Below are 23,597 nucleotides of genomic sequence, written 5' to 3'. Positions count from 1 at the left end.
CAGGAATCACTCATCAGCATTTACAATAGAAGGGTTAAGCAAGTTTTTTTACCGACATCCATCCGGCTCATGAATTCATGATTTTCATGTGTGCGCATGTTAGGTAAGCATGTGTGTATCCATATGTACACGGCTCACTAATGCTGATTGACACTTTTTAAACTTTATCAGATATTATTTATTTATTTATGCATATTTTAGCGAATCGTTTCTTTACCACTGTTTTTTGTATGGTATAATACTGGCAGGCTTTCTTCTGCAAATTGATGGTTGATTGTTTGGATCTGTTGTGTTGTTTTATGTTGTATTTTTGGGTACATGAACTGAATGAAATGAAGTTCCTAACGGATAAATAAAGTTCTTAAGTAACTTTTTCAAACCACTGTATGAGCTAAAAAAATTGAACTGACCCACAGTGTGAATGGACATAGCCATAGTTTTGTACCAGATTTACTGTCAATATTCAATATGAATATTAGGCATGAGTATCCATTACAGATTTGCCTTTTACGAGCATGAAATGAGTACAGTTGGTCATTATCCGTAATCGTGATGAGTGAAAAATCCTCATTATGTATTCACTCTTCACACTCTCATTGGCCAGTCACACACAGCGACGTCCCCTTACCAGGTCCATCGACCACCCCCTCGTAAGACTCGCTGGTGCAGCAGCCAGCATCAATGTATGTATTGTATCTATGTGGGAGTGAGCTGGAGACAACCTGATTTTCCTGCTTCAGCTTCTCTCTATAAAACACGTCAAATGAAGTACTTTTGACAGTGGTACAACTCTGCCAATGGCACTGATTACGCTGGTACACAGCAGCAGTGCACCAGATTAGTTTTGTTTTTGGCAGGCTTGTCATTGCCTGCATCTGGCCATTTTTGTCACAGCATAGAAAACTTGATTCTTTATTGAAATCCGCCACAAACTGAAAATTGTATCCAATTGCAAGCACAAAGCCAAGACTTTGTGAAGCGCTGACCAACTTATTCCACCATCTTCCAGATGTGGAGCTAGATTCTAAGGCCGGGCTCATACTGAATCTGTTGCGGCTCCCGTCACGATCCGGTCCAAATTGCCGCAAAGTTCCACTCACGCTGACTCCGGTAGGCACTGCGGCGAGTGTCCGCTCTGGCTGCGTAAACTACGTTCACAAAAGTACAACTGATTGGGCATGCCTGGAGGCGGGCCATGGGTAGAATAAATTAAAACAGTCAGTTTTGTCAGGAGTTTTTTGGATCTGGAAAAGGCATTCGACCGTGTCCCTCGTGGCGTCCTTTGGGGGGTGCTCCGGGTGTACGGGATTGGTGGCACGCTACTACGTGCTATCCGGTCCTTGTACAAACGGGGCAGGAGTCTGGTTCGCATTGCCAGCAGTAAGTAGAGCCTGGCCTCCGCCAAGGCTGCCCTTTGTCACGGATTCTGTTCACAATTTTTATAGACAGAATTTCTAGGCGCAGCCAAGGTGTTGAGGGAGTCTGGTTCGGGGCCTTAGAATCTCATCTCTGCTATTTGCAGATGATGTGGTTCTTATGGCTTCTTCGGGCTGTGACCTTCAGCGTTTACTGGGACGGTTTGCATCTGAGTGTGAAGCGTCTGGGATGAGACTCAGTACCTCCAAATCAGAGGCCATGGTTCTCAGTCGGAAAAGGGAGGAGTGCTCCCTCCGGGTTGGGAATGAGGTCCTGCCCCAGGTGGAGGAGTTTAAGTATCTTGGGGTCTTGTTCATGAGTGTGGGAAGATCGACAGACGGATCGGTGCAGCCTCGGCAGTAATGCGGTCGCTGTACCGGACCGTCGTGGTGAAAAGAGAGCTGAGCCTGGAGTGCAAAGCTCTCAATTTACCTATGTTCCTAATTATCTATGTTCCCACCCTCCCCTATGGTCATGAGCTTTGGGTCATGACCCAAAGAATGAGATGGCGGATACAGGCGGCTGAAATGAGTTTCCTCCGTAGGGTAGCTGGACTCACCCTAAGAGATAGGGAGGGGCTCAGCCATCCGGGAGGGGCTCAGAGTAGAGCCGCTTCTCCTTCACATCGAGAGGAGTCAGCTGAGGTGGCTCGGGCATCTAGTCCGGATGCCTCCCGGATGCCTCCCTGGTGAGGTGTTCCGGGCATGCCCAGCCGGGAAAAGGCTCCGGGGCAGACCTAGGACACGCTGGAGGGATTATGTCTCACAGCTGGCCTGGGAACGCCTTGGTGTCCTCCCGGTGGAGCTGGAGGAGGTGGCCGGGGACCAGGAAGTCTGGGCTTCCTTACTAAGACTGCTGCCCCCGCGACCCGGATAAGTGGAGGAAAATGGATGGATGGATGGAGTTTTGTCAGGAACACAAATCCAAGTAAATACAGCTGGTATAGGTGCATATTCTGGATGATATAGACAGTTTTCTGTGTAGCTGCCCTTTAGGAGACCACAAGTCAATATAATGGGTCGAAAAATGAGAATAATAGGTCCCCTTTAAAGGTAAAGGGATTAAATGCTTTCAGGCAAACAAACATTGTCATCTGGTAAAGAGATTCTTATCAGGAAAGTCACTACATTTTTGCTGGGGCAGTGGGGAGGTTCCACATGACCGATGCCATGTTGGTTTACACATGCTTCCATCACCTGTAAGCAAAAGCAGCACTTATTTGCTCAGCCTAACCCACCTAACCCACAGCACAATACGCGTAATTGATCTCACCTCATTGGAACCTTTTTTTTTTAATTATCGGTTATCCAAGTTAGTATTTTTTACCGGCTTTATCAGTATGACATCATACTTCCCCTTATCGGGGAATTATATTTATTGGTTATCCCTAGTATATAGTATCATAAGGATGGTGACGTGTTCACCTTAAAACACAGTGTTGGTCAAAAGCAAATGAGCCTATGCACACTGCCATTTTAATGAGTCCCTGTTATTAATAAGTCATTTAAATACATGTACATTAAATTGGTTCATTGGTGCTTTACTCAATGGGGAGTAATCAACTTGTGGTGATTTACAGTATGTGGCGGTTTGTGTAGTGGATCTGTTGACGTGACTAAACTGTCCATAAATGATGGTCATGACTTGGACAAATACTGTAAGTATTCCTTTACTTACTCTTTACTTACTCTCTTGTACTCTTTACTCTTAAACAACATAGAAATAGACCAGATGAAGTATGTGACACAAATTGAGGTCATGTAGCAGTGCATTTGTTTATGTAATGTCATCTTTTTCCATAATGGGGAAAAAATGCTCCCGGCAGTTTATGCTAAATGAGTGAGCAGTAATTTAGTACTCCAGACCATTAGCAATTGTTGTGTTTAAATTGCTATATAAATTTGCATTGGGGGGGAAATATTATCCAGAGTTTATGACAATTTATAGGCAATAGGATAAAGCAGAAGACTAATACAGCAATTATTTGCTAGAAACTCTGCTTTATATGTTTGTGGCTGCACGCTCGCAAACGTCACATTGCTAAGAGTAGTACAATACATTTTAGTTCAGAACACATCATATCCATTATGCATCCTTGATGCTTCGCTTCAGCAGGCAATCACGCTGGCAGATGCCTAGACCAGTTGCTCCATCATCATAAAATTGCCTAATTGCTGACATTTGCCTTTTTTCTGTCCTAGACCTGCATCACTTAGAAAATATCCTTCCAAGGCTTCTGGCCCATTTTAATCTCATATAGAAAGGATGGTTTGTGTTCAGCAGAACATCTCTGACATCTGTGATGACCTGACATTTAAACTGGCTGCATGCACGGAATTTATTAGCCAGTCACTTTCTGAAAATGTATTGTTCAGCAAGTCAAACGGTAACAATGTTAAATTGTTATAGGAAAACCTCTAATGTTGGCCTCAATGCGTTCCATGCTGTAATTCCAAAACAGTTTGTCCTATAGATAGCAAATATATAGCAAATAGCAAATATGATTTGAATGTTTCCAATTCAAACTGCTGCCTTCATTGATTGCATGTTTTAAATGACAGTTTAACACTCTTAACTACATGTTTAAATGTATATTAAAGGGTTTGCAGCTGGACACAAATAAAACTATACATACATATATGAAGAACACCACCGGCTACCATATAGTTAAAAATATAGATTCAGTCTGTTCTTTTAAAGAAACAAAATTGAATATAAATTGTCTTTCGGCCCAAATAATAATGCAAAGTGCCTGCTGTGATTGTGTGCATGTTCAAGATGAATTAAACCATTACCTGACATTTAATTACCAAATAAGATGACCGTCTTTCATGGCTGTCATTCCTGACTGTCTTGAATCCAAGGGCATGCCCGTTGTGCGTGGAGAGACACACAAGTCCCAGAGAAACGACCAACAATTTGCAGTCATGCTGTTGCGATGATAGATCTAACGGTGGTAGCTAAACTTTGCCAAATGGCTATCATTAGCTGACAAATAATTTGTGAATAAGGTGTCTGTACCTCAGTATCTTGACTACAGTTTTGGTCCTGTTACAACTTTTTTCTTCCCAAATTCGTTCTTTATTATGGAATGGATTGAGTAAGTTTAAGTCAACCTTAAACTGTATTATGGAAAGCAGGAAGTGAACAAATGTAACAGTTAGTGATTGTAAAAGTACCAGATGGAGGGGTAGGATTCAATAAGTTTTGCTTCTTCCTACTCCTTTTGGACATGTGGAACTGGGAACTGATTATGGGATGCCCTCATTTGTAATCTGATGCATGTTCAAATGAAGTAAAGCCAATACCATTATTTTATTATCATTATTAAAGGATTTTTCAAACGGTCCGACGTTCTACTGTGTACTGTTGCCCCCCGATTGCACACCCCGTCTTCTTGTTGTCTTGTACTGTTGTTGTAAAGTAAGTCATATTGTCCTGAGCAGTGTAAACACTAATTCATAAGGGACTCTGATGACCCAGTACTGCCGAACAGTACATCACATGCTTACACTTACTAGACATTCAACATGTCTGAAAGTAGCAGGAAGAAGCAGAGCATATTTTATCCTCCTAGCCCTTGTCCCTATCTCAGCAGTTAATGAGTTCACTTCCTGTCTTTGGTTAAACAAGGTTACAAATTTCATTCATTCATTCATTGTCTACCGCTTTTTCCTCACGAGGGTCGCGGGGGTTGCTGGAGCCTATCCCAGCTGTCTTGGGGCGAGAGGCGGGGTACACCCTGGACTGGTGACCAGCCAATCACAGGGCACATATAAACAAACAACCATTCACACTCACATTCATACCTATGGACAATTTGGAGTGGCCAATTAACCTAGCATGTTTTTGGAATGTGGGAGGAACGGTTTCCCGGAGTACCCGGAGAAAACCCAGAGAACATGCTAACTCCACACAGAGATGGCCGAGGGTGCATTTGAACCCTGGTCTCCTAGCTGTGGGGTCTGCGCGCTAACCACTATACCGCCGTGCCGCCAGGTTGCCAATTTCAAAATAGAAAAAAAAAAAATATCTCCAGAATAATCTCAGTCAAACTCTGCTATTACTGATAGTTGAAAACAGCAGGTAGTGTATTTACAAAGCAAAATATGGATGCAACTAGATTGAGCCTCCTCCGTTGCTGTGTGAAGCAGCAACCTGTGAGGGGCGGGCAGACTGCTCTGTGCCCCCCGACTGCTGAACACCAGTCACTCATTACATTGGCTGATCTGGGCATGCACTGCGGTCTCACGAAGAAACACAGCTTTCTGATATGATGTTTTCATTGTTCCCCAATACACATATTTGTGTTTAATATTATCAGTGTTTCCTGTCTTATGAGGAATATTATATAGGAGAATGCCTTATGTGTGAAAGTGGATCCTGCTAGGTTTCCTCAGGCTTGCACAGAGAATCCTAATAGACATCTTTGCCGCACACTCATCTCCTTGCTGCTGATGCTTTTAGTCTAAAATGGCCTGCCTTGGTCTTATTTCATCTTGGTTGAATTGAGGAAAAAGACACAATTTGATCTGTATTTTTCATGGGGAAAACAGTAGTTAATAAAATGTATCATTTATCATGAGCGAGAAAGACAAAACAGATGACTTCTTAAAAGTTGCTTCATAAAATAGTAAGCAGGAAATGAATTTTCTGTCATTTAAAAAATGTTGATGGAAAATATGGCCTTTTTTCCTGACTAATTCACACAAAACACTTAGCTACAGGATATTAACGCCATGAGGAATTAATGGCTTTCTCACTGCTCGGCTGCTATATTACTCAATGACTGAATAGCCTCAGTATTAACAAAAAGAGGCTCTCAGCACCATCAAGACACTGTCAGAAGTCATTTCACACATATGATTGCTGAAACGCATTCTGGGGGGAAAAGTGCACCAGCAAAAATTGAGCTTTAAGTGAAATGGAATGAGAATGGATATGGCATGTGAGGTTGCTTTTTGCTCCAAGCAGACAGGTGAGAGACTACAGAATGTGCTCAGTGTCGGAATTTGATGGATGCAGGTCAATGATCAAAGGTCACGTGACTAAGTGTTCCACGTTCAAAGGAATGGACACCAAATATCCAGACCCGACTGTGGCAAGAGGATGTCTGCAATTTCTGCAGGATTCTGTATTTATAAATGGTATACTTTTGTAGTTTATGACCTTGTAAATATGTTTTTTTAACGATTTAAACATGAAATAAAATACCTTATACACACATTTACACTTGTATTACCCAATATTGGAGACACAGTCTGTTACTTTTACCATCTGTTACTGTTACATTAGTTTAATTCCTACCTTCCTGGTATGATTTTTGTTTTTTGTTTTTTTTTTTACGCATAGAGAATTGTAAGGTAATGTAACCATATAATGACACAAATGTGAGTTGTAGCGTCTCATTGTTTTAACATTACTGACACCAAGTGACTAGTGTAGAATACTACATTTCACTTCGAATGCGTCTCCTGATTACCTTACAGATATATTTGCATTTTAATTCATTTGGCCAGATTAAGGCTTGGAAATCATTGATTTAGACCGAGAATACATTGGTTTTGCTTCAATATGCATATGTTTTGACAAATAATAAGCCATAGTCAACCACAAAAATCGCAGTAATATATTAATTTTATAAAACCGTGATAGAGTGAAATTGTGAAATTCGAACCATGAAGTGGCGACGGACTGACTGTATAGGTCAATAAATTATTATTTCTCATGGGCAAACTGTCATCCACCATATGTGACATATACTGTATGTTATAGTCTTAAAGGGGAACTGCACTTTTTTTTAAAGGTGGTGAAAAATACTTTTTTATGCTCTGAATTCAAAGTACCTCAGTACAGTGCAAACCCAGTCTATATTAATATATCAAAGATATGACTGGCTTTGAAAGTAAATATCAATATATATCGACCAGCCCTACACCATAGCATTGTACTGTACTGTTAAACGGGCTCATATTAGTAAATGGTTTGAGTTTTTTACTTTGTACGTTGTCAGGCCCGCAGAGGAGGAAGTGGTGTATCCCGATGGTCAATACCTTGAGCAGATAAAGTCCCTTTTGAGTCCTTATAACAAAATGCAATGGTGCAGGAGTGAAAAAACAGTTCAAAAGGAGAATAAATTACTTAAAGGCAAAAATACTACAAAGTCAACCGGGTGACCTACCAGACCACAGGGTGGCAAAAAGGTAAGAATGATCCAGGAACAATAACTAACGCGTTTGGCATGGAGTAGCAAGACTAGACATTAATCAAGCACCGTCCTGTTGCAGCTGAGGTGATTAGTAGGGGAGCTGATGAGGGACAGCTGCATGAGACCAGTAGAACCGCCGAGCTCGGGAAGTGCCGCACTCTGACATGAAAAATTGAAAGAAGGAGGACCGTAGGTAAAGGCCAGAACATTCATTCATTCATTCATTTTCTACCGCTTTTTCCTCACGAGGGTCGCGGGGGTGCTGGAGCCTATCCCAGCTGTCTTCAGGCGTAAGGCGGGGTACACCCTGGACTGGTCGCCAGCCAATCACAGGGCACATATAGACAAACAACCATTCACACTCACATTCATACCTATGGACAATTTGGAGTCGCCAATTAACCTAGCATGTTTTTGGAATGTGGGAGGAAACCGGAGTACCCGGAGAAAACCCATGCATGCACGGGGAGAACATGCAAACTCCACACAGAGATGGCCGAGGGTGGGATTGAACCCTGGTCTCCTAGCTGTGAGGTCTGCGCGCTAATCCCTAGACCACCGTGCCGCCCAGGCCAGAACATACTAAAGAAAAATGAACACATAAGAAATTAATTGAAATATGAAACGCAAAGAAGGGCTGCACGGTGATCGAGTGGTTAGCGCGCAGACCTCACAGCTAGGTGACCAGGGTTCAATTCCACCCTCGGCCATCTCTGTGTGGAGTTTGCATGTTCTCCCCGTGCATGCGTGGGTTTTCTCCGGAGTACATTCCAAAAACATGCTAGGTTAATTAATTAACAATTAATTGGCCACTCCAAATTGTCCATAGGTATGAATGTGAGTGTGAATGGTTGTTTGTCTATATGTGCCCTGTGATTGGCTGGCCACCAGTCCAACCCCGCCTCTCGCCCCAAGACAGCTGGAATAGGCTCCAGCATACCCGCGACCCTAGTGAGGATAAGCACCATAGAAAAAGGATATATAGTTTTGCCAAACAATATTTTTATTTAGTTTATTTCTGCTGTGTTTCCAAGAAATTTGTATTTTATGGCATTACAGATTTGGTTTGTATGTAGGTTAATAAGTCTTAAATCCAGAATTAACTCTGTGATGTAAACTGCAAGATATATCTTGGCATGCCAGTGTTTTTTTTTTTAAGTTTTACCTCTGCCTTTATTGGGGCGATGTGACAGTCATAAGAAACAAGAAGAACGAGAGTAGTATGAAATGCAAAAAAGGTCAATTGTCTGGACATGGACCAGGGATGTTACTGCCAGCTTGTGGAAAATGAAATGTGGTTCTTTGTTTTTGGACCAATATTTGTGTGGTGCACCCAATCAGTCACATGAAAGGTCCACAATACTTTTTCGAGAAAATCATTCTTATTTATAATTTGTATTGTCAAATTTAAGAAGAGCTAACAACAAAGTTTTCACCTTTTTAACGTCATGTCACAGCATCTCGGACCAGGACTTTGACGAGGCCACTCCAAAGTCGTCGTTTAGTTTTGGATCATTGTCCTGCTGCATGAACCCAAGTTGGTTGCCAGCAGATGGCCAAACATTCTCCTTCAGGATTTTTCCAAAAAGTTCAACTTTTGTGTCATCAGACCACAGAGTATTTTCCCAAGGGGATTAGGGGATCATCAATATGTTTTCTAGCAAAGGTGAGATGAGACTTTATGTTCTTTTTGTTCAGCAGTAGTTTGCCATGCAGGCTGTTGCCCTGTGTCTTTCTTATGGTGCAGTTCTTTGGATGTTGTTGTGGGGTCTTTTGTGACCTCTTTGATAGAAAGTACTCCAATTACCAACCCTGGCCCTCCTAAAGAGTGAACATCTTTAGGCGACCTGATTTGAACCTTAGCAAGCCTGTGTTTCTCAACAAAATTGGAGTCCAAAAAGCTATCATCTTCCCCAGAGTCAATCAAAGCCTGGATGAGATCTGGATGCAACTCCCCAGTTTCGCCACCCACCAGCAGCTCATTGTCAGTGTACTCATAGGATAAAAGATGCAGTAACGGCTGAAGCCCGCGATGGGCTAATGGCGACCACGCTGGGGGGTGGGGCAGAGCCTTCCGGTGAAGAGGTGAGCACAAGTCCTTTCCAAACCTTGGTCAAGCGCCCCCGAGTTAGCCGACAAGGAGAAAATGGCCTCCATAATCGCCCTCAAAGTGCGATAGGGTGGAGCCAAAATGTTTTGCCTCTGCTGGGTCCATATTTGACCAGATTGTTTGGCATTAAGCAAAAGGTTTTCATACAAACATTGCACCCCAACGGCGTGGGAGAACACAAACAAAGTTCAACCAAAGAACCAGGTGAAGCTTAAAAACTTAAAAAATCTACTTAGTACTTAAGAGAGTAAATGTCCAGAGTGCTAACAGCATGTGAGGGAAAAATCCAAAAAGAAACAAAGTACACACAAAACACTTAGGAGAGCCAATGTCCAGAAAGCTAGCAACACACAAGGTGGCAACATGAGGCAATGGTTGAGCAAGGAATGAGCAAAGTCAATGCAACAATCTGGCAAAACGTGAGTCGCCAAACCTGGTTTAAGAAGGCAGGACCAGGCAGGACCAGCATTGTTGAGCAGCTCCAGCAGAGCATAACACAATTGGAGCAGAAATTGATAACTCAAACACAATTATAGCAATGATAGGCTAGGTGCTAGCTGATCCTGGAGTCATGTGTTACTGAGCAAAATGAAGTTACTTGCACAACGTTAATTGCACAGTAGCACCTTCAAGCACTTGTGGCAGGTGGCTGAGTCTGTCAGTTTGTGGTGAATTATAACCAGACTTTCTTAGGTAGATGCTCACCATGATCGTGAAAAACTTAACCTTCTGCACGCCTTAGCACTATGGGGTGCAGAGCTTTCAGCCGCTCTGCTCCCAAACTCTGGAACTCTCTGCCACCAGACCTCCGTAACTCTGCCACGCTTCCCATCTTCAAATCCAAACTCAAAACTCATCTGCTCAAACTAGCTTACTCTCTCTAACTGTGTCACATGCCCCCCCCCCCCCCCCCCCCTATTTGTTGTATGTTCTTATTCATTATTTGTTCTCTTTTATCTTGTATTTTATATTCATGTTTTTATATCTTCTGTACAGCGACCTTGGGTGTCCTGAACGGCACTTTGAAATAAAATGTATTATTATTATTATTATTAACACCAAATAAAACAGCACCATTACAGTTGACTACGGAATTAGGTGACAGTAGCTATTTTGGTAACTATCCATTTCTAATTTCATTCCCAACACTAGCATTGGAATGAGGCATCAAAATGTACTTGTTTTTTTGGTTTAGGTACTACCGGTTACATTGCAGCAGTATTGGCATGTATGCCTTTCATCAAGTTGAAAATATGGCACTCTGTGTGACAACTAAATTGCTTGAAATAGCTTTTAGTTGTTGTGAAAGTGCGATTATATCTGTCTTTCCTGACATGCGTATTGTGTGCCTATGACTGCATGTGTGCTGGTGAACAGAAATGAGAAAAAGTGAAAGGCAGGCCACATCAGCATAGAATATTTGTGTCAAACTGTCACTTTGTGGCGTTGTTTTATTCCTCACAGTGCACCACTGGCTGGATTTCTGAGCTGCAGTCTGCAGAAGAGTGGTCAGGGTTCTATGGTGGTCAACTCTTAAAATTCGCAATGGGACGTCTATTTTTTGCTGCATAACAAAAAATGTTTGCAAAGTATTTTGCAAGGACAGTGACTGCAGATGAAAAACTCAGGTTGAATTTTTAAATGCCGGCGGTGAATTCAGTTTGACAGTGAATGTCTTTTTAAGTTAGAGATACTTGATATTAGCTCTTTACCGATATATAGAATACTGATATTAATCAGTATATCATCATATCAGCAGATACCAATACAGGAAACAGCTATTCCTTCAAACTGTCAGGTCGCATACTGTATATATCCTACCGATTCCAATCCAAAAGTGAAATCCAGCGATACCCATCACATGGATCAACTGGAATTTTTTCTACTTATTTATGAAGAGTGCTATTGCCCAGGGGTGCAAGCCAGGTGGAAAGGTTAGGACAACTCCAAGGTCCTCTAACTGCCACGGGGCCCAAGTTACAGTGGTATGAAAAAGTTTGGGCACGCCAGGTAATTTTCAAGATTTTCCTTTTTAAATCACTGGCTGTTTGCATCAGCAATGTCAGTTAAACATATCGTAGTATAAAACTTTGTTTTTAAAATAAATCAATAAATAAAGTTTAGGGCGGCACGGCGGTCTAATTCCACCCTCGGCCATCTCTGTTTTTTCCGGGTACTCCGGTTTCCTCCCACATATCCCAAAAACATGCTAGGTTAATTGGCCACTCCAAATTGTCCATAGGTATGAATGTGAGTGTGAATGGTTGTTTGTCTATATGTGCCCTGTGATTGGCTGGCGACCAGTCCGGGGTGTACCCCGCCTCTCGCCCAAAGACAGCTGGGATAGGCTCCAGCACCCCCGCGACCCTCGTGAGGAAAAAGCAGTAGAAAATGAATGAATGAATGAATTTATAAAGTTTATACGATTTACACAAAGTGTGCGATAATTATTGAAACAAAAGTAGGCAGGTTCCTAAATTTGGGTTCCTCAACAGAAAAATGACATCAATATTTAGTAGATCCTCCTTTTGCAGAAATTAACGTTTCCTATAGCTTCCAATGAGGGTCTGGATTCTGGTTGAAGGAATTTTGACCATTCTTCTTTTCAAAATATCTCCAGCGGAGTCAGGTTTGATGGTTTCCGAGAATGGACAGCACACCAAAAGATCTAGAAAGCTTTCTGTGCAGGTTATCATCTGTAGCTGCTCTAGAGGAGTCCACATCTAAATATAAAGGACCAAAAAGGAGCATATCGGGTCCCATTTTCTTACCAAATTTACACTACCAATGTGTCAAGATTTTTTGCACTCAATAAACGCATACCTAGGTTACCACTCTTTGAGTTCATACACGGTAAGTCAGGAGTCTCCTACCTCCTATACTGACAGGTGCGCTTGGGAGTGTGACCAATAACAACGGAGTGGGTGTGCCCAGAGGCGGGCTGTGGGTGGAATAAATTAAAACATAACATTTTGGAAAGCCCAGGAAATACAGCTGAAAAAGGTGCAGATTCTGGAAGCTCTACAAAGCTTTTTATGTGGGTTATTGTGTGTAGCTGCTCTATACAAACTACAACTCAATACAAAGGGCTGGAAAATGAGCATAATAGGCCAATGATTCCCTAATTGAAATCCTTTATTCATTATTGTTTTAATTATAATGCTCCATGCTCAATATATTTTTTTAAATCTTTCTTCTGATTATGAGTAAAATGTAAAGCTACGTAAAGGTCAGCCTTATGGACGGACACACACTTCAGTGGATAAGCTGCTCTGGTGCTGGAGGGGTTGTTCTGTAGACTGAGTCCAATGAAAACAACAAAGGAGAAGCAACTCCCCCTTTTTGACTCGCCCTGCTGCCATATTTGAAGGCTGAGGACGAGTCTGTGTGCAGGAAAGACCACTGTTGAAATTTGGCTGTAGGTCGGCACTTGATGCTGGATAACGAACTGATGACTGGTGTGTTCAAGGCCAATATTGTGGGACAGCAGTGTAAGAACCAAGCCGAGAAGCTGTCGCTGAGCAGGTTGTTCAGTGTTTTCGTCCCGGCTGTTGATGTTGTTCTGTTGTTTACTGCTTAAACATATCAAAGCTTGTATGTTCTGCCTTCTTACATGAAAAATAAAACAAACCAAGGCCAGGCTTTCTCCACACTCCTTGCTTCAGGCCAGCTCAAAATGTGTTTCGGAAGAAACATGCATAGTATAAAGTCCTATTTTACAGAGGTCTATCATTATTCATTATCTATCCTTTTTCTTTTAGTTTGATAAAGCAGATGTCTATGACTGCTGGGTTGCATTTGTATGGTATTCATTCATTCATTTTCTACCGCTTTTTCCTCACGAGGGTTGCGGGGCCTATCCCAGCTGTCTTGGGGCAAGAGGCGGGGTACACCCTGGGCACATATAGACAAACAACCATTCACACTCACATTCATACCTATGGACAATTTGGAGTGGCCAATTAACCTAGCATGTTTTTGGAATGTGGGAGGAAACCGGAGTACCCGGAGAAAACCCACGCATGCACGGGGAGAACATGCAAACTCCACACAGAGATGGCCGAGGGTGGAATTGAACCCTGGTCTCCTAGCTGTGAGGTCTGCGCGCTAACCTCTCGACCGCCGTGCCGCCCTTTTGTACGGTATGTTTTGGTTAATTTTGCTGTTTGTTTACTGTAATGTTTGGCTATGTGATAGATTCTCAAGTTTTCCCACATTCTAAAGCTTGCGTAACATAACCCCCATTTTTGCTCATGATGCTTCATTTACATAAACACATAACTCGTTACCAACATCCTCCATTTGGGATTGATAATAATACTCATTGTAATAATACTGAGCTTGTTGCTTTGTGGGACATGGTGCAGTTTAGCACATTGGAATAAAAACGAGATATCGGATCATATCGCTGTCATTCTTTGGCTGATAATGATAACAACATGTGAATGAGACCTCATCAAACTGCACCATGCTCTGCACAGTACTTTGTGTTTTGTATTTTGTATTTTGTGCAAGGGGGGCATGTGCGCAAAGAATGCACATTGTTACTGTGACACGTGCATGCAGCATCAAGTCGGTCCGAGGTGCTGTCACCAATTAAAAGAATAAAATCACAAAAGTCACATCCCCTGTTGCCAGTTTCTGCTAGTGTAATGGTCCATGTTGTTCCCTGTCACGCCAGACCGTGTGGGTATCATCCCAACCCTTGACAGTTTCTTTGTAAACAAGACGATGCATGTAATGTGGGGTGGGGGCGGTTGCAGTCTGAACCAAAAAGTCCATTCATGGCTGAATTTTTGTCCCAGTCCAACCCTGGACTGCGCCCACGCTGCCTGCACAGATGTCAGGTGAATCAACCACTCGACCAGGGTTTCTCCAATGGTGGATCGCAACCCAAAATTGAGTCGCGGACAAAAAGTAAAAAAGTACAATAAAACGTTATATGATTATCTCATAGTTTCTCATTATTATTTTTTTTAATAAGTTTTATAATTATTTCATAGTTTTTTTTAATTATCTCATTATTCTCATAATTTAGTGTGTTTTGGATTATATCAGTTGAGAACCCCTTAGAAGATTTTCTAATATAAAAGTCTAAAAGTAAAAGTATATTATTGAGTACCATATTTTCTGGACTATAAGTCTCTCTGAAATATAAGTCGCACAAGGCCAAAAGGCATAATTAGGTAGAAAACATACATTTTTTTGCGGGTATTTTATTTTACAAACTACTTGACTAAAACAGACAATACGTCCTCTTGGAAGGCAAGTTCTAACAATAAAAGAAAAATAGAAAAAATAGAGAACAGGCTGAATAGATGTAAGATATGCTAACACAATGCTTATTCAGCTATGCAAAAAATAAACATGAACAGAAAAGGTGTCCAGTGTTTATGTAACATAAACAGTTTTTTTTCATTTATAAGTCGCTCGAGTATAAGTCGCAGGAAGAGCCAACCAATAAAAAAAGTATTTCATGCAAGGACGTTATATATTTATATATATTTTCCCACTTTTTTAAATGGGTAAATTTTCCTTGGACCATTGAACTTTAAAATAATGACTTTTTTTAACTACTGGAGCATGGATTTAGTCCGACATTGATCTGATTCAAATCCATACAACTACATTCAAGTACAGTAAATAGATTTTCCACTTAATAGTCTGAGTTAATGTGTTTAAATGTTTTCAACCAGGAGATCTAGTTATTCTTTTCTGTATTAAGATGTTAATCTGCTCCTATATTATTAATCTTTCTGAACGTTTAGTTGACAGGGTAAAAGTCACTCTGAGGGCCTATGGTTATGTTTTTAGCTGTTTCAAACGTGCATAAAGGGAATGAGTGCAGCTGCTGTAAGAATTAAATGCCGCCTTTTCTTGCTTAAGGTACATATACTCTGTCAACTAACACTAGTTTAGTTATGTTTGTTGTCAACTACAGTAAGAATTGAGAGTTTCGGTACTGACATTAGCTGTCAGTGAAAGAATAATCTGTCTTAATAACAGAATGACAGGAAATTGTTGATTGCTTCTTTGAAACTGCTTTTGTCAGCAATGGTGCTGTTACATTTTTTGTTTGAAAAAGTGTAATACTGAGCCACTTGCAATGAATCCGTTTAACAAGTCACGTGGTAACACTTGCAGAATTCAACATGTCCACAAAAGTATGTGAAGAACCAGAGCCGATTTAAATCTTCCCTGTTTTCCGTATCTCAGCTAGTATACTACTCACAAAAGTTAGGAATAATACTTTAGGTTTTTTTTTTTAGGAAGTTGGAAATATTTCAAATACATTTCAGGATAAACCTAAAATGTAACCTTTACAGGTGAATTGGTCTCACTTCACAATGAGGTACACAAATATTGAGTAGTTACTCAGGAACCAATGACTAAGGTCATTACTGAAGGAATAATTAAGAACTAATGAGGAACTAATGAGTAGAGTACTTACTGAGGAACTAAGGCACACATTTAGAGTAGTTAGTCAGGAACTAATGAAGAACTATTCATTCATTCATTTTCTTCCGCTTATCCTCACAAGGGTCGCGGGCGTGCTGGAGCCTTTCCCAGAGAGGTCCACCCTGGACTGGTGGCCAGCCAATCACAGGGCACATATAGACAAACAACCATTCACACTCACATTCATACCTATGGACAATTTGGAGTGGCCAATTAACCTAGCATGTTTTTGGAATGTGGGAGGAAACCGGAGTACGCAAAGAAAACCCATGCATGCACGGGGAGAACATGGAAACTTCACACAGAGATGCCAGAGGGGGGAATCGAACTCGAAGCTCCTAGCTGGGTGGCCTGTGCACTAACCACTCATATTACTAAAGAGTAGTGGTTAGGGCTAGTTTGGTTTGTTCCTCATGAAATACTGTAGTGTACGTACCTTATTGTAATGTGTTGCCGGTGAACTTAATTTGAGCTTCTGTAATTTTCAATAATTTGAAAAAAGACAGGAATAGATACATAAATTTCAATTCACAAAGACAGAAAAAAATAAGACAAGGTATCTGTCACTATAGTAACCGAAGGCAATAATCTGTGATAATGCCCATGTGACTGAGAGACAGATGGTGCATTTCATGTGTGTCGCACAGTTATATTTATTTAAAGTGGAAAGAACAACATATAAATATGACAATGTTTCTTTTCTTCCAGGTCCATAGATATACTGTGCTCCGGGACTAACACGTTTGGACATATACAGCTCAGAGTACTGCATTTTGCATAATGCACTGTGACAGACAGGCTCTAGAGGATCTCATTTTCGCTCAGAGAATGTCCAGGGGCTTAACTACATCACATTTGGTGACAGCTGCCAGTTGTACATGTCCTCATATGGTGGTCCCTCTGTAGGAGTGAGAAGAGGTGCAACTGTGTGGAATTGATACTCGGCCAGCATTGCCTCACTGCGGCACAAAACTGTTGCTATGCCAGCTCATTAGTTCAGGTCCCTTTGCATGTGGTACATGTATACTTAACAGAAATATACTTGGCTTGAATGTTGAACCGCAAGCTATGCGATCTATGCGCAAACGAGTGCGTTTACATTCAGTCAAATAAACCTATCATGATCGGGGCATTATCCCGGTTGCACACTGCCATGCAAACACTAATAACCCTTTTGAATAGTGATGGCGAGATGAAGCCCCGTGAGGCTTCAAACCATTTCAGTCAACTGGTTCGAGAATGGATTGGATACAATTACAGGCGGATGTATCTTCATGTGTGATGCATTGAATGCTGATCTGTTTAGGCTCTGTTTGGGCTCTACATTAAAAATAAAAATGACTTGCCCATGGGGAATCCTTAAGGTGAGAACTACTTGCCCGAACTTGCCCCATGTAAAATGAAAAGACTGCCAGAATGATATCATATACGTATCAATATATGCTGATAATTCATCAGATAATAGTACTGACGCATTGTATTTGGAGGAATGTCTGCAAAATTGTGGAGATGTATGTTAACATGACATGACATGCATACCTTACACTCGATTACTCGACACACGCTTCAAAGCCCCGGCACCTTGTGTAACATCACTACTTTTGAAAAACCTGAATATGCTTATTTTCCAGTTACCCCTTGTTTCCCCTTTTGTAATCTGACTATTGGGTTATGGATAAGTCAAATGGAACATTCATTTGTGTTCTGTGCATGTTCTGTTCAAAAGGAATCTTGTGCCTTTGGCAGGAACTACGTGTAAACACGGTGGCACACAAAAACCTACACTTTTGGAGCGAGGAGGAAACAAGCCACTTCATGAGTTCAAGACAGGAACATTATCTATTTTATAGATGGGAGGAAGTCCGCCATTAGCAAAATCTATCAGAAGGTGAGCGAGAAATTACGCAAAGCAGGATTTGTAAACACATACCATCATTCAAAGTGTTTTTTTTTTAAATATTTCAGAAACTAGAATATTAACCTTAACCCAAATATTGACCGCATGTAAACGTATTGACTAATGCCTCGTCAAGGCTGACTTGACTCTCCTTACTTTGATGGCAAACACTGGGGCTTCCGTCCTCAATCAGTGAGGCCTTTTGCTTGGTTTGCATAGACTCCTGCTCCCCATGATTTTGAATAGGATAAGCCAGAGTGACCAACCGTTCGTTTTTCATATCCAGTCATGGCTGCCCTTTTTTTTGTTTGTTTGCTTTTAGAAAGTGATGAAAATTCTGTGGTTTTCATTGTTTTTCATTGAGCGGCATTGAGGCACTCTGCTACGCATATGTGAAGTCATCCCTGAGAGAGTGCCATGTGAGTTTGTTTGTTTTTTTAAATTAGTGTTGCCAAAAAGCCAAAGAAAAAGCAAAACTTACAATGTTCTTCTGCCGAGTTGAATTATTATGAAATTGTCAAATCGTAAAACTTCATGCAGAAAAGTGATTCATTCATTCATTCATTCATTTTCTACCGCTTTTCCTCACGAGGGTCGCGGGGGGTGCTGGAGCCTATCCCAGCTGTCTTCGGGCGTAAGGCGGGGTACGGTGGCAATGCCATGCACGGGGAGAACATGCAAACTCCACACAGAGATGCCCGAGGGTGGAATTGAACCATGGTCTCCTAGCTGTGAGGTCTGTGCGCTAACCCCTAGACCACCGTGCCGCCCGAGAACAGTGATTCATATTCCCAAATATTATTTAAGTTCCGGAGCTCAAGCATTTGACCTCAGGTTTGTGTTGTTCAGGTTTGTGATAGTATTTTCTAATATACAAATTTTATAACTACACAGACAAAGCATTTTTGAAATGGATTGAAATATGAAATGTGTATTAATTTGATTCTCACTAACAGTGCATCCTGGTTTTCGGTAATGAAAATACGCTCACCCGAGAACAAGCAGTAGAAAGTGGATGGATCAATGGATAGAAACAAAAGGCCTATTTCTGTCAGAGTTTATTCTGTATTAGTGAAGACAACAGTAATCTAATTGTATTATGACATGGATCAACACGCATAATAAATATCACGATTATTGCGCCAGCATGCCTTGCACTTGGTAACACAAATGGACCAGTCATCATATTGTATATACATATATATATGTATATTTTATTTTATTTTTTTTTCATAACCACTGGTTAAAAAAGGTAATAAAGGTTCAGTAGATAAAGATGTACACCTTCAAATTCTCTGGTGTGCTTTGCTATACTTCCAGACCCCCAGGCGTACGTCAATTGCCATAGGGGGTACAGGAATAAAAATGAAAAACAATTAGCGCTATCACTCAAAATTACGAGTGCACCTGAATGCCTCACAGTGCGAGGAGCCCGAAACAGGAAGGAGACAGAGCGGTAAGTTCTTCATTGCTCTGTGTGCATCACGTCAAAAATAAGTAGGTGTGAATGATTACTTTGTGCATTAAGAGTGTTTCATCTTGAAGATTTAATTGATATTGGCATTCCAATGAATCCCCCACATGCCGCAGCCGTGGAAACCTGGCACTGTGAGTGGAGGTTTGAAAATTAGGTTTTATGGGTATTTTTTTGTATTTTACATACTATTAAGAAGGAGGTAGTGGTTATTTTACAATCGGGGCACCATGGGAAGATTACAGTCAGATAATGGACTTCATACTCAACAAGCAAGATCAAAGCGGTAGAAAATGAATGAATGAATGACTTTGCTATGAAATCAACAAGCAGACTTAAACCATAGCCGTCCTGAGTGGACCAAAAAGTGAAGTCCATTCAAATGAAATCCATTCAAAGGGAAGGATGCCAACATCAGAGTGGAATACATAAAAGATATATAGGATTATAATTTTTCTATTTATCAGTGCTCATGTCAAACTTTATTCTAATGTCACCGTGAAAAAAATCCACAGAATTACTATAAAATGAATGTACGTGAATGTAAAAAGTTTGGGAACCACTGCTCTACCATATTGGATAGAGACAAACATGAGATTGCACATCACCACCAATAAATGTTGACATGTATAATAATTACAGTACATGTATGTAATGTACAGTATACCATCTGCCTTTGAGCGGATTCAATTCCTGGCCAACCAACACTCAACGTCATTGGAGATTACCAATGCCAGTCCCAATCCTGGACAAATGTGAGGGAAAGGGCATCTGGGGTAAGAACTAAGCCAAATCACTAATACGATTGACACCCCTGAGAGGAAAATCTCAAAAGACCAGAAAAAAATATTAACAGCCCATGTTGATATAATCAGACTATGCAATTAGGCAATACTGACATAACACGAGTCGTAATACAACAGAAGAAAATTGAGGTAATGAAATCCCAGAAATTGGACATACGGTATCTGGGAAAAAACATGCAGACACAGAAAACAAACTCTCCCTGACATTGTCAATTTTAAACGGAGCATCATTATCTAGGCAGATTTTTTTTTAAATAGCTATTGTACTCATTAAATCAGTGCAAGTGGCCAGAATGTTGTGGCCAGTCATCCATTCATTCAATATGCAGAGTGGAGATGACTGCATATGGATTTGCTCTAAAAAAACATTGGGCATGCTCCTGCTACCCAATTTTATGCTGATTCAGTATAGTCTACCAAAAACACAGCTGATAGTTACATATTTAAAAGAATACATTGAAAAAACACCTGTTTTATTCAGCATTTGTTTTTGGTCAATGAAACGATTACTCGTAATCTCAGATGGGTTCTGTTGGATAGGAATGAAGAATAAAGGGCTGCAAATAATTAGGTGACTGGATATCTCCTCATTATGAGTATGTTATTGAACTTATGAAATGTACTCAATGTCTCATTTGAATGCTCAGAGCACACAGGGTGTAATATCATTTTTCTTTACTAAATAAAACAATCACAGGAATAGTCTCTTTAACCTTTTGCTTTTGGGTAACTTATAAAAAATATACTGTATATTTGTTGTATGAGTTTCACAATTAGCTTGTCCTCTAATAAAAACGGTTATTTTATAAGATTTTTATAAAATACACTTCCACTGACATGTACACGTTTTTCATATAGAGCGCACATTTTCACACCTTAAATACGCTTGTACTGTTCGATACGCTCAATAATACATTTTGTTGAATTTTGCTAGTTTCAATTTTCTTTTTCCGTCTCTGTGCATAGCTCGACATACGCCTTCTAAAACATCCTGAATTTAGAAGTGAGATAGGGGTTGTCGTACAATAACTGACTATTTCTGACTAATTCGATTTAGTCTGATTCAACGAACAACCTTGGCATTGCATTATATGAAAATGTCATGTGATTGAGATTGTTCCATTCTGACTACACGGGGGTGCCGACAGCTGCTGCTGAGCGTACATTTTTCTCACATTTGCGCCCCAAAATATATTTTATAATATAATAATATAATATAATTTAATATAAAAATCTCCATATAAAGTCAATCAAATTAGAGTACAATTTCTATACATCTGTATTTAAATTGGCTGCACGGCGGAGAAGTGAGTAAGGCGCAGGCCACACAGCTATGAGACCCAAGTTCGATTCCACCCACAGGCCATCTCTATATGGAGTTTGCATGTTGTATATGTCCAATGTTAATTGGCCACTCCAAATTGACCATAGGTATGAATGTGAGTGTGAATGGTTGTTTGACTATACGTATGTGGCCTGTGATTGGCTGGCGACCAGCCCAGGGTGTACCCCGCCTCCAGGATAAGCGATAGAAAATGAATGAATGTATATAAATTGACAACTTTTCTTTTTCTATGTACATGACAGGCTCCAAAACGCAAAACTCTCTTGTTTATTCCCAGTGACGTCACCCTCTTACTGATGGAACTATGGTTATCAGTTGGATATGTCGCATTGCAGGAAAGTTGACAGATGTGTCCTGTGAAAAATCAAAACGACTCATATTGTCAAAGTGGAACCAAGGAGGGAGACGAAATTGGTGAGAGAAATATGAGCGAAAATGTCAAATCTGGGACAACAGACAGTTGACAGTGCTAGCAAAGTTTGCAAGTTTAAATCCAATTGGATCAAACTCTTCATTTGTCTACAGTTTGAGAACAACCCCATGTTATATAAATACTGCAAAGGGAAGACAAATGAATGTTATAACATATTAGACTACAACTTACTCCACTGCGGTAACAGCCTAATTAAAAATTAAACGTGACGTCATAGCAGAATTGAAGGAAATATACGTACATTCAGGTATTTTCCAGAGCTCGTCAAGATTCACGACATGAAGTCACTTTCCAATTCTCTCCCCTTTTCTATCACTGTCACCCGCTGTAGCCGTCCTGCTGAAGCACGACAGGTACGTAATGTCACTTGAAGGAGCGTCTGTCATTACCAGGGTTACCGCCCCAACCGCAGCAGAAACTCTGTTGCATTTAAAATGTGGAAATGCCTGGAGAAATGGAGCTTCTGTGTAGGCTATTTGATCGGTAAAATACCTTCACTACTGAAAAGATATTTGATGTGGAAAACAGCAACGTTAACATCACTCAGCCGAGAAATGTAGTTCAACTAGCAACCCCGCTAGCCAATACTTTGTATTGGAGCAAAGTCAGCAAAAAGCCACTGTAAGCGTACAGCCCTGGAATATCTTATCAGCCTCATTTGTGTTAATAAATAATTGAAAATGATGTCTGTGTTGAACAGGTGTGTTGAATCTATACCTACCACCCATTAATACAATTACACGCTTCATTGGCACAATCCAAAGCAGCCGAGGCCAGCGTTAACGGCACACTAGGAAGATAGTCATCGATGGACTTATTGGCTCATAATGTATTTTAAAAAGGTGAAAGTGGACCCCAAGAAATAAGAGGTTGTATATAAGAGAACTTGTGTCAGCAGTTTCTTACAGACTGTATCACACCACAGGAGTCAACATGGCGTATCATTTAAAATGGGTTACACCAACTTCATTTTATATCCTGACTGAATTTGAAGGCAAGAACATAGGCTGGTAAATGCGAGTTTGGCAAGTTGGTGTTTTCCAAGCCATGTAATGGTAATGGTAATGGTAATGGTTTAATTTCATTTGAACATGCATCAGATTCCAATTGAGTGCATCCCATAATCAGTTCCCAGTTCCACATGTCCAAAAGGAGTAGGAAGAAGCAAAGCTTATTAAATCCTACCCCTCCATCTGGTACTTTTACAATCACTAACTGTTACATTTGTTCACTTCCTGCTTTCCATAATACAGTTTAAGGTTTTTTTTTTGGTTTTTTTTTAATAATGTACCTCGTACCTCGTAGGAGGTGATATGAGCATCCAATGCCATAATGGGTACCATAGTGCATGTCAATATAGTGATATATATAGCACATCATGACTGGTTCAAGACTCTTCATCCTTGTATTTAGCAAACATCAACTGCTTGTATTGTTTCTTGAATTGGC

At 40.7% G+C, this 23,597-nt stretch overlaps 1 protein-coding gene across 4 annotated transcripts in view; it reads left to right on the top strand.

The window, feature by feature from the left end:
- The window catches only part of luzp2 (leucine zipper protein 2), a 193,724-nt gene that overhangs the window by 120,943 nt on the left and 49,184 nt on the right, over nt 1-23,597 (top strand). The window lies entirely within an intron of this gene.

This window comes from Doryrhamphus excisus, chromosome 1, assembly GCF_030265055.1.
Source record: "Doryrhamphus excisus isolate RoL2022-K1 chromosome 1, RoL_Dexc_1.0, whole genome shotgun sequence".
Classification (NCBI taxonomy): domain Eukaryota; kingdom Metazoa; phylum Chordata; class Actinopteri; order Syngnathiformes; family Syngnathidae; genus Doryrhamphus; species Doryrhamphus excisus.
This window is presented reverse-complemented; position numbering and strand designations above follow the sequence as displayed.